Raw genomic sequence first — 15,000 nt, 5'->3', positions numbered from 1 at the left:
TTGAGTTGTATTTATTTTGCTTCCCCACTGAGCAAATTAGGCACAAGACCGTTTTTTAATGTGGAGAGTGGAGGAGGGGGAAGGGAAAAGGGGATTAGCTCCCGAGAGGTGGGAAATGGGAGCTGGATAGTGATTTGCCAGCTGGCCCATGTAAGGTTGCCCCTACATGGGCCAAAAGATTGCCACAAGTTTAATGGAGATTTTATTTGCTTCCCCACTGAGCAAATTAGGCACAAGGTCGATTTTTAATGTGTAGAGTGAAAGGGAAATGGGGACAAACTGCCTGGGAAGTAGGGGAGCTGGATAGTGACAATTGGCATGAAGGGTTGCCCCTACATTGACTAAGGTCTAACATGTGGTGTTGTCCCCACATACGGTCTTTGCTTGTAGTATCTGCCGGAACAGATACTACACTTTGATCTTGGCGGTATTTATTTGCTCCCCCACCGAGCAAATTAGGCACAAAGCCGATTTTTAATGCGAGGAGTTAAGGGGAAATGGGGACCAACTCCCCGGGGAGTAGGGGAGCTGGATAGTAACAATTGGTATGAACGGTTGCCCCTACATTGACCAAGGTCTTATATGTGGGGTCGCACCCACATATGGTCTTTGTTTGCACTATCTGCCGGAACAGATTGTATTTATTTGCTCCCACACCTAGCAAATTAGGCACAAGACCGATTTTTTATGTGAGAAGTGAAGGGGAAATGGGGACCAACTCCCCGGGGAGTAGGGGAGCTGGATAGTGACAATTGGTATGAAGGGTTGCCCCTACATTGACCAAGATCTTATCTGTGGGGTCGCCCCCACGTAGAGTCTTTGCTTGCAGTATCTGCCGGAACAGATACTACACTTTGAGGTATTTATTTGCTACCCCACTAAGCAAATTAGGCACAAGGCCGATGTTTAATGTGAGGAGTGAAGGGAAATGGGGGCCAACTCCACGGGGAGTAGGGGAGTTGGATAGTGACAATTGGTATGAAGGGTTGCCCCTACATTGACCAAGGTCTTATATGTGGGGTCGCCCCCACATATGGTCTTTGTTTACAGTATCTGCCGGAACAGATACTACACTTTGATATTGACCTGGTATTTATTTGCTTCCCCACAGAGCAAATTAGGCACAAGGCCGTTTTTTAATGTGGAGATTGAGGGAGGGGGGGAGGGAAAGGGGGACCAGCTCCCGAGAGGTGGGAAATGGGAGCTGGATAGTAACTGTGGTCTGTAGGGTAATCCTTACACTGACCAAGTTCAGATATGTGGGGTTACCCTCACATATGGTCTTTGCTAGTCATAGCTAGTCATAGCTTGCAGTATCTGTCGGAACAGATGGTATTTATTTGCTCCCCCACCGAGCAAATTAGGCACAAGGCCAATTTTTAATGTGAGGAGTGAAGGGAGGGGGAAGGGAAAAAGGGGACCAGCTCCCGAGAGGTGGGAAATGGGAGCTGGTTAAAGGTCAGGCATGTGGGGTTGCCCCCACATCTGGTCTTTGCTAGTCATAGCTAGTCATAGCTTGCAGCATCTGTCGGAACAGATGGTATTTATTTGCTCCCCCACTGAGCAAATTAGGCACAAGGCCGTTTTTAATATGAGGTAAAAACCAGCTCCCCTAAAAGTAGGCAAAAAGGGGGCACTCTGGTTACCAAAAATAATAATTGTCCCAGTATAGAGGGCTTCCCCTCCATTGACTGGTACAAACTATCTTAAGTGCAGCATCTGCCGGAACAGATGGTATTTATTTGCTCCCCCACCGAGCAAATTAGGCACAAGGCCGATTTTTAATGTGAGGAGTGAAGGGAGGGGGAAGGGAAAAAGGGGACCAGCTCTAGAGAGGTGGGAAATGGGAGCTGGTTAATGGTCAGGCATGTGGGGTTGCCCCCACATCTGGTCTTTGCTAGTCATAGCTAGTCATAGCTTGCAGCATCTGCCGGAACAGATGGTATTTATTTGCTCCCCCACTGAGCAAATTAGGCACAGGGCCGTTTTTAATGTGAGGTAAAAACCAGCTCCCCTAAAAGTAGGCAAAAAGGGGGCACTCTGGTTACCAAAAATAATAATTGTCCCAGTATAGAGGGTTTCCCCTCCATTGACTGGTACAAATTATCTTAAGTGCAGCATCTGCCGGAACAGATGCTACACTTTGATCTTGACCAAAAGGCCACAAACACTTGCTTATTCGAAGGGTAATTCTTTTTTCGTTTAGTTCCATATAACTATGCTAAGCTTAATAGCTCATTACTCTAGGAATTGCTTAGTCACAAGTGGATAGTGTATAACTTATTTCCAACTGCTCTTTCTCGTATATATATATATATATATATATATATATATATATATATATATATATATATATATATATATATATATATATATCCCAAACTTTATGCTGCTTACGACAATGAATTTTCTACATATTGTGGGGATATAAACACACTCCATTTTGTTGCATTGTATAGTTAACGACTCCCAGCAGAACATTACAACTGGATGCGAAAGTCTTACACTGTCTACTTCTGTGTTATAAAAACTAAACTTGCTCTCATCGCTAAAACCAGTCTCCTTCAAATCATTGGTTATAAATCCTTGATCTTGGGACGCCATTATTTTCTTTTCCTGATTATAGTGGAGTGATCCTCTTTCCTCCAGTCGATAGAGTCATCATTTTTATTTAATCTTAGGCTAATTCATCAAGAATATATTTGATACGTTGTTGGTTGAACCATTCTTCCTTTTTTTTTTTTTTGCAAGAGAAGGCATTGGTGTATTTTAGGTGACTGTTTAAGGTTATTTCTGTAGCAGTCCTGTTTTTCTTTATTTTAAATAAACAAAAGTAACTTTGTGTGCCTGGGTCTAATGTCCTTCCTCATGAATTCCAAAACGGCTGAGCTTATCTTTTGTAAATTTCACACAAAGGTAATTTGTATGTCTGGCAGTGTTCTTATATATGTTTTCTACAGAAATTCATCGGATGAATTTCTTAATTGTAAGACAGTCTTGTGGCTAATGGGTTAATAGCAATTATTTTGTTTTTGATTGTAGACTCTGTTTTACAGATTTACCTTGCACAGCGAATAAATTCGCTGCCAATTTTTTTCTCTTATCTTGGCATGTTCAATTGAGTCGTTCTCTTTTATCCGAAGGTATTTGTATTTTAACTCCTCTTCAAGATCCTTGATGTCAGTATCTTAATCAAACGGTATGCTTTCCGTTTGAACCGTATTTCCGACTCTGATAGAAAACTTGGCACATATTTTCCAGACAAAACTTCATTCCAATCGTCGGTATGCAGAGAACATGTATAAAGACCGCAAAATATCGGAACGTATAATATGAAATAGGAAAAAAGAAACTAATCTATATTCATAAAAGTTTTATTTTTATTTCAAGACTTCATAAAGATGAGCGATTTCAGAATGGAAGTATAATATTTAAAAATATTTGCTGTGATATATATATATATATATATATATATATATATATATATATATATATATATATGTGGGGGGGGTGCGCGCGTGTCTGTGTAACAGAGATGATAGCGCATACACATACATACATTATATATATACACACAAACACACACACACACACACACACACACACACATATATATATATATATATATATATATATATATATATATACTAAAAGTGGCACAGCAATGGGTACTAAAATGGCACCGACATATGCCACCCTTACACTCGCCTTCCTAGAAGAGACCCTTTATGAAAGAATAGAGCAAAAGTATGGGCACAATATAAAAACACTCTTCATAAAATCTTGGAAAAGATACCTAGACGACTGCTTTATCCTCTGGAGAATCACACGGGGGGATATAAGAAAACTCGACACTTTGCTACAAAATCTACACCCAAAAATAAACTTCACACTAGAACAAAGCCCCACAGAACTACCTTTCCTAGACATCCTAGTAACAATAAAAAAAACAACAGCATAATCACAGACATTTACCACAAACCCAAAAACACTCAACAAAACTGTCTAAAATCAATACCTACTCACTAGCACGTAGAGTCCGCACCATAGAAACAGTCAGACACCTCCGTTCGACTAGACTGAATGAACTACAAATAACACTGCGGAAAAGAGGATATCCACTACAACTAATACAGAAACGTATTGAACTGGCTGAAAAAATTCCAATAGACCAACTAAGAAGAGTCCCTCAGGGGTCAATCCTGGGCCCAACTCTCTTCCTGATCTACATCAATGACCTCCCTAAACACATACTTAAATCATTCGTTGACATCTATGCTGATGACACGACCATCTACGGCAACACATCAAAGGCTGTAAATGACGAAGTTCTCTCGGATTCTCTCTCCTCTGATCTCGAGCGCGTGGTTCAGTGGGGGAAGATGCGGCTAGTTACCTTTAATGCATCCAAAACCAAACTCCTATCCTTACATCATCAACGCTCTGATCCCCAGCTGGCATCAATTGTGATGGATGGCTCTCGTCTGGGTGAGGCCCCGTGTTTTGACAAGCTTCTGGGTTTGACCTTTACTCCTGATCTGAAATGGAACACGTACATCAAGTCTGTGGCCAAGGTCGCAGGAAAGATGGTGGGATCCTTCTACCGCTCCAGAAGATATCTCACTACTGATGCAATTCTCTATCTATATAAAAGCCAAGTACGGCCAAGGATGGAATACTGTTGCCATATCTGGGCAGGAGCTGCCAAAAACAGCCTATCATGCCTTGACAGAGTACAAAATAGACTTCGTGGTTTAGTGGGGGATGCCCTTTTCTCTACCCTGCAACCCCTCTCCCACAGAAGAGACGTTGCGAGCCTATCCTTGTTTTATCGTTATTTTCATGGCAGGTGCTCGTCTGAACTCCAATCTCTGGTCCCCCCTCGCCAATCTTTCACGAAAAACACCCGTCTAGCTGAATCCACTGTGAAAAATTTCCCCCACTCTATATCTGTGCCTAAATCAAAACGCGGATTTCATGAGCAAAGCTTCTTTCTTAGAACTGCACGCCTGTGGAACTCTGTTCCGTCTGCCTGCTTCCCTCCGGACTACAACTTGGATGTCTTCAAGTCTAATGTTAACAAATTCCTAATGAACCGCCCCCCTAATTAAACACTTCATAAAATCTCCTCACTAACGTGATGTACTTACAATAACCCTTATCCCTGAGTGGCTTCTGGGCCTTGATAAGTGGTGATCACTGTGTAAAAAAAAAAAAAAAAAAAAAAAGAATCCCAAAAGATCACAGCAAAGAACAAATTTAACATACGTCTCTACACACAACACAAACAACCCAGAGCTATTCACACAGATAACAAAAAAACTTATCCTCCTCAATCAGAACGACAAACTAAACAACATACTTAAAACCACAAAAATAATAAAAAGCAAACGCCAACCCAAAAAATTAAAACACATCCTAACTTCCTCAAAACTCGTTCCACACACTACAAAAGGGGTTAAAAAATGCAACAAACCGCGATGTGGAGTATGTGACATAATAATAGAAGGAAACACATACACATTCAAAATAAAAAAGGATCTAAATTGCACCTCCAGAAATGTAGTATATGCACAAAGATGCACAGCATGCAACAAATCCTACATAGGCGCCACCAAAAATTTCAGCAATAGAGTGGCCTTACATAAGAGCAACATCAAAATTGCAGATAACAGACACCTCTTTGTTTCAAAACACGTACACACATGCAGTGGAAACAGCTTCAAAATAATGCCAATCTTCCAAAGAGACAATTATTTTTTATTTACTTATACAGGAAAAAAAAACTTCATCACAAGATTCACTCCTGAACTGAACAGAGACTAATATCAACACACAAAAACATGAAAAGCAATGCACACTCGCAAGCACATCCATATAAACATACACACCCACACATAAATCAGAACCGACACATTAAACACACACACACGCGCGCATGCAACCACACACAGACATAACACCCCTATCTCAAATACAACACACTGAACAATACCAACCATACTTAACCTCGAAACCTACAACACTAGGAAACACCTAGAACCATAGTACAATATCTGTTCCAACACCTCGATCCCCCCCAGTCAGTGGAGAAGAAATGTCTCATGATTGAGACAACTATCATCCCTTCTATAACCCACCTCCCATACCCATACCCCTCCAATTGACCCCTCCCCTCTGAGGAACGAGATCTTCCCCATACGAGGAACCGATCCTGGGTCTGGCTATACCCACATGGGGAGAAAAATAAATAGAAACATTAAAAAATCCGGTATACATATTTTTAAATACACCCCTATATCTAAACAAACATAATATTAACAATACCCGAAAAGACTGAAACGAAAAATAACAATACTAAAATCTAAGAATAAAAAAATAGATATCAAAATAGAATGAAAGCACCCCTACCCTTATTTCAGAAGAGCTGGTTCTCCCCCCCCCCCCTCCACACACATACACATTAGTAACGACCTTGGATCACAGTCACCTTCCTAGGGAAGCAAATAACCTCATAATACTATAAAGCAGTACACACATTTTCAAACCAATAAAAGAAAACACACACACAGACAACACACACACACATCCTACCCTACAGGAAAAGAAAAAAAAAACACAAGCAGAAAGAGAGTGAGAGAGAGAAACACAACACAAGAGTGACCACAGCCGACTCGCCACAGCCCAATAAAAGAGTAATAAAAATTGAACATTCCACTGAATAGTAGACACTTACACGTTTCCACCCCTTGAAAACACTTCTAATGAACTACGAAAATGCTATTGTTACATCTCCATCACATTTTGAAAATAATTTCTGAAGAGGACGCTTCACATAACGTCTGAAACGCGTTAAAAACGAGTTAAATGATTTAAAAACATTATTACAATGATCTAAACATAATTCTCAATGAAAAACCAAGACACGGAATAATAAAATAATGTTATAAAATACACATTGTTGGTGACTACCCCCTTATTTAAATATATATATATATATATATATTACAAGGAGTTTTCACATTTTAAAAGGGCCGCGTCGAACAATGTTAACGTCGAAATATAGGAAGATTCACATAGGCTCCTCATAATGTGTGTGTGTGCGTGTGTGCGTGCGTTTGGATTCTTAATCCAGCAGGATAATGTGATGCGTCTAGTGTGTTAGGTATAAGTTAATGTTAACTTCATGCTTGCATGCCTTCACGCTTCCAGCTAACAACGCTGGCTAACCTTACGGTGAATTGTGAGCATGTCTTCCCTGCCAGTATATAGCTTATCAATCATAAAGACTCCTACAGTTCATCCACGTGGGCCACACACGGTAACCGGGTGCCTTGCGGCCCAGCCTAAACTTGTAGGAGACCTCGGAGTAGTAGGGGACCCCAGAGGTAGTGCGTTATGGTTCACTGATGTGTGGACATGCCCTGGCACACTACCAACCCCTACCCCACTGTCTTGTGGGTGCCCTTGGTTGGGCGAAGACTAGGGGAACCAACCCCAAAATCAAACACCACTGCCTTGTGAGCCTTATCAGAGCAAAACGCTAAGAGATGGGATCTCGGACTTCAAATCCTATGGCTGCCGTGCAGTTTTCCTTAAAAGGCTATGGAACCTCAACCAGAAAGAAAAGATGTAGTAGCAGACACGATATGGCTACGGTTTACCTCACTGAGATTACTTTCGGCCAGAAGCTGCGGCCTCTTCTGCTGCGATTCGTCGCAGGTTCGCTCCACTGGGCATGAGCATTGGAGGTTCAGAGGGTGTATATCTGATGCGCAACAGATACTGCACCTAAACTACACAAGCAAGTTTGGAGCGAAGTTGAAAAGTCCTGTGGTGATGGAGTGAGACTACAACAATCCAGAGGGATAAAGCATTGAGACCCCAACTAGTCATCGTCCAGATTGACGGACTGCATCATGATGATGATATACATGTGTGTGTGTGTGTGTGTGTGTGTGTGTGTGTGTGTGTGTGTGTGTGTGCAACAGAGATGCTAGCGCGTGCAAAACAGCAGCAGCTGCATCTCATATAAGTGAATAAGTCGTGGCGGGAGGTGCAGTCACAGCGGAGAAAGAGAAGCAAAAGAAAAGCAGAGAGAAAAAGTGCACCACGTGGGGATAAACCAGCAAGCACGTGCCGCCGTGTGATGAACACGTGGCACGAAGGCCGCTAGAGGACTTGGACGCACAAGTCAGTGCCAATGGAAATTTTAAAACAGGATGTAATCCAAACTCGGAACAACAACAACGAAAACAAAAATAGTCGGACGACAGTGTGTGAAGAGTAAACTCCAGACACAGAAGTGGAAAATAAGCAGATATTTAATCAAAAAAAAAGACCATGTGTAGCGGTAATTGGAGTGGAGCAGACATGCCCACGCGAGAGGAGAAAATAAAGAATTAAGAGACTTTAAAAACATATGCAATGCATTGTTTTACATCTAGCGGATTCATATAAAAATGTATCTACAATGCTATACACACACACACACAAACACACACACACACACACACACACATATATATATATATATATATATATTTAATAAGTTATGAAAATACATATGGCAATTAACCTACACAGAATATTCCGCGTTTCATTCTCGTGAGAGTAAATCTGGATTAGCCTACAAGAATGAAGCGCGGAATATTCTGTGTAGCTTATTTGCATATATATATTTTCATAACTTACTACCTAGCTCTACGTATGTATCGAGCACCGTGGAAGTAATGACTGAAAATTTATGCATAAAATTATATCTTTGTATATTAGTTTATGTGATTAAATGAAATAGTTAACAAGGAAGAATACCCGTGAACATAATTAAAAAAATCCGAAAATTGGAAGGGAACCTGCAAATACGTTACAGTTTGATTACATTACGCCATTACACACACACACACACACACACACACACACACACACACACACACACACACACACATATATATATATATATATATATAAGTTTCGTAGTTCAATTTTAAATTCTGAAAAAACAACATATAGAGACATATATTCGATTTAAGAATTTATTGTTTGAAAAAGGAATATATAGAAGGGTTTATTTTAATTTCTTTAATCCATAGATTTTCAACAATGGCTCATATCACCAGAGGAAATGAAATGCAGTTAGCAAAATGTTCAGCTGCGAGTGGACGCTATTTTGCTTTTCAGCACAATTATTGAAAATAGTTTTTTGAGTGGTTGTGGATTATTATATGGAGAAAATTATGCGAAAAGATAAATTGATACAACCAGGGTAGTTCATTCTTAAATATTGAGCTTTTCCTTTTGGGATCTCCTTGAAAGTATTACTTTAAGTCATATCTATCAGGATTTTTCATCTGAATTCTATCAGTGTCTTATCTCGCTTATATATATATATATATATATATATATATATATATATATATATATATATATATATATATACATATATATGTGTGGGGGGAAGACAGATAGTTGAACGTTAATGGCCATCTTGATCAGCCGTGTTTAATGCGGGTAAAGAAAACTATTAACAAAAATACAATACGTTCTTCACAGTATGCTCTATAACATGGACGAGATATTCTGCTTAGTGATTGATCTTATGTCACAACGTAAATGAGTCTCACTTCCGTTCTCGTTATTCCACGCGAGATCTCGGGTTTCGAAAGACGATCGTCTTTGTTAGACAACAATAGCATCTTCTTTTTTTCATGTTACGCTATCCAATGAGCTTATTGCACACAAAATCGAAGATTGTTTTTTTTTTTTTTTTGTAATTTGTGTCATTGTTTTGCTTTTATTCCTGTGTTTGTTTTATTTATATCTTATTGAATATGAAGCGTCGAATGTTTCGTTAGTTCTCATCTTTCGCGTGCCAATCAGCTCGAGAAATCCGAGCTTCCATCTTTGGAACGCGTAACCAATCATTGATACGAACGCAACGTTTCATTGACACGTAGCCGTCATTAGCTGACACTTAATTTATATAACAATGCGACGTGCCTTCCTTAATTCCGCTATGTTTTTATTTTATAGAAAGTTACGTATGTGTATGTTCTAAACGTTTTTTATGTCGATGGATGTATAAAAAATGATGCACCTGTTTCATCGTCGTGAATTCAAACACTTGATCGTCTGTAGATGCCGAATGCCTACGGTTTGTTCAAAAGAAAGGCTTATTTTAAAATAAAGTGACACATGCATAGTCCCTCGTGAGTACACAGTGAACGAGGCATAAAAAAATGACAAAATTCACTATTTGCCCCTCCCCTCATTTAGTCCCCAAAGCCCACAGGGAGTCAAATCCTGGTGAAAATGAACAAACGGTGCAGTTTTAGGCGTTAACATATTTAAATTTGAGTTCAGCACCATGCAAAACTGCTAAATAGACAAACACAGAGAAAATGTTCGACAAATATTGTTAGATAGTCCCTAAGATGGAGTGTTTGTATTAGCCCTAAAAGAGCCCCTGGGGGACACCCAAGAGTTATCGCGGTACAGACAAATAAACTATATAGAAATCAGTTAGTTACAACTTTTCAGAAAGTTTTATAAAATTCCAAGGCATCATTTTTTTTTTAAAATAAACACAAAAGTGTCAATTTAAGCCATTTTAACCCGAAAGCCACCCTTGAAGGGGCGGACGGACGGACAACCGCAGTTTTCTCTGAAAATCCGTTATGTTATTTTTTTACTCATATCATGTTTAATGTTTATGCAAAATTTCAAAAGTTATAAGGCGTATTTATTGAGAACATATATATATATATATATATATATATATATATATATATATATATAATTATATATTATTATTACATTTTCATCCCAAACAAGGCAAATTGCCACTTTGGTGGAGGGGGCTACTATCAGGGGCAACAACTACGGGGTACTATGTAGGGATTTTAGCAGCATATATATATATATATATATATATATATATATATATATATATATATATATATATATATGTGTGTGTGTGTGTGTGTGTGTGTGTGTTTTATTTAGAGAAAGTTTATATAAGAGCAGTCATCGGTACCGTTAGTTTCAAACCTGAAAATAGATTAGTATCGGCTGAAGAGTATGTATGGGTATCTAAAACGGTCCCCTACTATCAGTTTTTAAACCGACGGTACCAATGATTTATATCAACTTTCTATAAATTAAAAAATATAAATAATACTCTCTTATTTTCGGATTTTTTTCCTCGTAATAGAGCACTCTGCTAAAATTCTTTTTTCCAAAAAATATAACGAAGTACATATATATATATATATATATATATATATATTCACAATTTGACAGTTAAAAGAGTAAAAACGTCCAGTATTTTTATTTTGAAATATATATTAATTTATATAAGATTTCTAATTTTTCGCTTTTCCTAATTACTGCATCAGGATGATTTAAACAATATTTTATTTTCTCATATGCGATGATGTTTGGCGCATTCCTTGGTTGTCGAAGGTAGTGGTTTTATGTTCCAGTTCCCTGTGTTATCTCTTGATCATGCGCACATGTTTTACAATTAATAGAAATCTACTGTGTAGAAGAACGGTGAAACTGAAATTCCAAAACTTCGGGGTAAAAGATCAGACACGTGCAGTATTATTACTTTTTAAATAGGTATTTCTTCATTTATTTAAAATTTCTCAAGTGTTGAATTCCATGTTAAATGGTAAACAATCAGTGTTTAAGACACTCCTCCTGAGACTGAGGATTTAATCACCGATGCTGGTGATACAGAGATTACAATTGCGAGTTACTTAAGATGTCTACACAACCATGGTTGGTGGAAGGATAACGTGCAACCACCAGGAGTAAATAAAGCGTTCTGTTCGTTATACCATGCAGATTCCGGAGTTAGGCAGAAAAATTACCTCCAGTTCGACAAAATTTAACTGAAGGAACTAAGAGGTTATCATCAACCGAAAAACGCTGAGAAGAAAACTGTAGATAAGAACAGTAATTCTCATATAGCGCTTTTAAAATAATCCATGGGAAAACCCTAGGGGTCCCTTTCGTAAAAAAACTCATCAGGAATTAATCGTTGGTTTAACACAGAAATAAAACAAAAACAAAACAACAAAAAACAAAACAAACACAAAACAACAGAAAAAAAAAACAAAACAAAAAGAAAAGCGAATTAAATAGTCACGAAAACTGCCTTAGAGTGAAGAGGCTGGTCAGTGTTTTGGCGAATGGATTTGGTCTGTATAAAATTGTTTTACGTCCGTTTCCTTACTTCCTGTTTTGGGTGTAAAAATTGCATTCCTCCTGGTCACGAAGGATAGTTTGCCGTACATCACACAAAACAATGTTATTTATGAATTCAATTGCCAGTGCACTCCTGGCTATGTTGGTGGAACCTCCTTAAATTTGCAGATAGGCATTTACAAACATATACCGGCAGGAATTAGAATAGGCGATCCTCGTTGCTTTCACCCATCTTCTTCCTTGGAATCTGCCAGTAACCAACACCTAACTTAAAATCCAGCTTGACTCTACAACTTTTTAAAAGATTTTGGAATCCATCTCCATTGTTTCCCGCAGGCTCTCTCCCTGTCGGCAGAAGGAATTTATTACATCATTGGACTTGCTCAGAGATATATTTTAATCGTTCCCATATCCCTTGAAATTTGGTTCTACATATTTCCTCTGTTCTACAGCATATCTTCTAGATGGCCTCCACTTAGCTTTTTTTTTTGTATTATTCTCCACAAATGTCCATTCGTATTTTTACTCGTATATCTCTGAGTATTTGCTCTTTCGTGACAATTTAATCTGCGTCTTTTGCATTTCTTTGATATACCAAGGATTAACTCCGATTGGGTTTGTTGGCGAAAGGGGCCCCTATTGTTTTTCCGTGTATTATTATAAAAACCCTATACAAGAATTGTACCATTAAAAAAAAGTAATTTAGTTCGCACGTACGCACACACACAAACACACACACGCAGAGACATATATATATATATATTCATGTATATATATATATGTATATATATATATAACTACTTAATTTACTCACATAAAATTAATATACGAAAGTATAGATTTATGCGTAAACTTTAAGTATTTACTTCAAAAGTGCTCAATACGTAGGTAGAGCTAGTTAGTAAGCTATACTATATATATATATATAATCACATAGTTTAATTCTTTCAATCCATTTTTGCTTGAAAGCTCAATGTAAAATAGCTTCACCAATCTTTTGCCTGTCTTTACAGATGTGTTCTCTTATGCAAACCTAATCGATTATTATGTCAATACCGACTCCTCTTGTGCATACACACATCAGGAAAAAATATAAATTCTTGTATATTGTATATATTGTATTGTATTTGGTTGGAATAAATATAAACATTATTACTTATGTTAGACTGAAGCTTACATTTATATTTATCTTTTAAACTTCTCCTATTAATTACTTGATTATATATATATATATATATATATATATATATATATATATATATATATATATATATATAGATATATTAAGTACAAGTAAAATATATATGGCGATTAAGCTACACTGAATATTTCGCGTTTCATCCACTCTAGGATACTTCAGGCTTAAGAATCCTAGAGTTGATTAAACGCGGGATATTCAGTGTAGCTTAATCGCCATATACATTTTATAACTTACAATATATATATATATATATATATATATATATATATATATATATATATATATATGAAATAACAGTATAACAACATTCTAAGATTAAAATATATATTTTTCTTACCAATCAATATAACCGGATATAAGAGTGGGTCTTTATAAAGATAACAAACTAATCTTTATACACTCTGGTAACAAATATTTAGAAATAAATAGACAAATGTTTCAGCTAAAAATAAATATTGATATTAACCATGAAATAGTAAACATTTTAGATATTACTCTTAACTTAATTAACAATACATAAGAAACATGCCATAAACCAACTCAAAAGTTTTATTACATCGACTCTAAACTTAATTACCCAAACTCATTCAAGAATGTTAATATCCCCAGCATCTTCAAAGGAATATCTAGGTTATTGAATAACGACCAAATATTTAATAGTAAATAAAACGAAATAAAATAAAATAATCTAACGAAGTATTAACCGGGTCAGGTTTAAATGTAATATATCAAACATGAACCTTAATAACTAATGGGTGGCAAAAAAAAGAAAAAAGCAAAAGGACACCACCCCATGTTATGTCTTATTACATGGCTATGGATAATCCAAAAAAGCATCACGAAAATAAGAATAATGAGAAAACAGACGCAATTGTACATGGTTTAATCCCCCATTTCAACACCCAGAACAGTACAAATCCTTGATAGAAACTTCCCCAAAGGTAGTAAGTTAATTACGCTCATGCAAAAAATGTAATAAAACAATCATTCTCAACAGTTATAATGGCGCAAAAATAGATGGAGTAAAAAAGTGCTCTTCCCTACTTATCTCCTCTCTAATCTGATTATGGGGTCTATAAGCTTGAAACTTGATACATTTTAACCTAAAAACATTTTGATTTGGTTGTAAGTTGTGAAAAAAAACTGCTAATTGTCTCCCCCCAAAATAAATGAACAAACAACAACACAAAAAAAAAACTGTCAACCTTGGCAGAAGTAAACTTATTGAATTCGAGGCATGCATAAATATACAATTTTAGGTCGAACTTGCTTGATTTTAAATCTCCTCTTATCCATCTGGTGATAGCTTAGATGGTAAGGATTTATACTGAATCGCTGAATGTTTAGTTTCGATTCGAGCTAATACCATCACAGTCGTTTTTTTTCTTTTCAACTTTTGAAATCATTACCATATAGATATTATTGTATTATAAACATTGCTATATATATTATTATATATATTATATATACGAGGTAAAGTATAATAGTCAATAGAGAATTTGTTCTATAATAATACACACGAAATCTACATGAATTTAAATATCATATTTAAACGTATTTTTACGACCGGAAAACTTCGGGTTGCA

The sequence above is a fragment of the Euprymna scolopes genome, chromosome 31 (assembly GCF_053919585.1).
Source record: "Euprymna scolopes isolate OS-2025 chromosome 31, ASM5391958v1, whole genome shotgun sequence".
NCBI classification, from domain to species: Eukaryota; Metazoa; Mollusca; class Cephalopoda; order Sepiida; family Sepiolidae; genus Euprymna; species Euprymna scolopes.
This window is presented reverse-complemented; position numbering follows the sequence as displayed.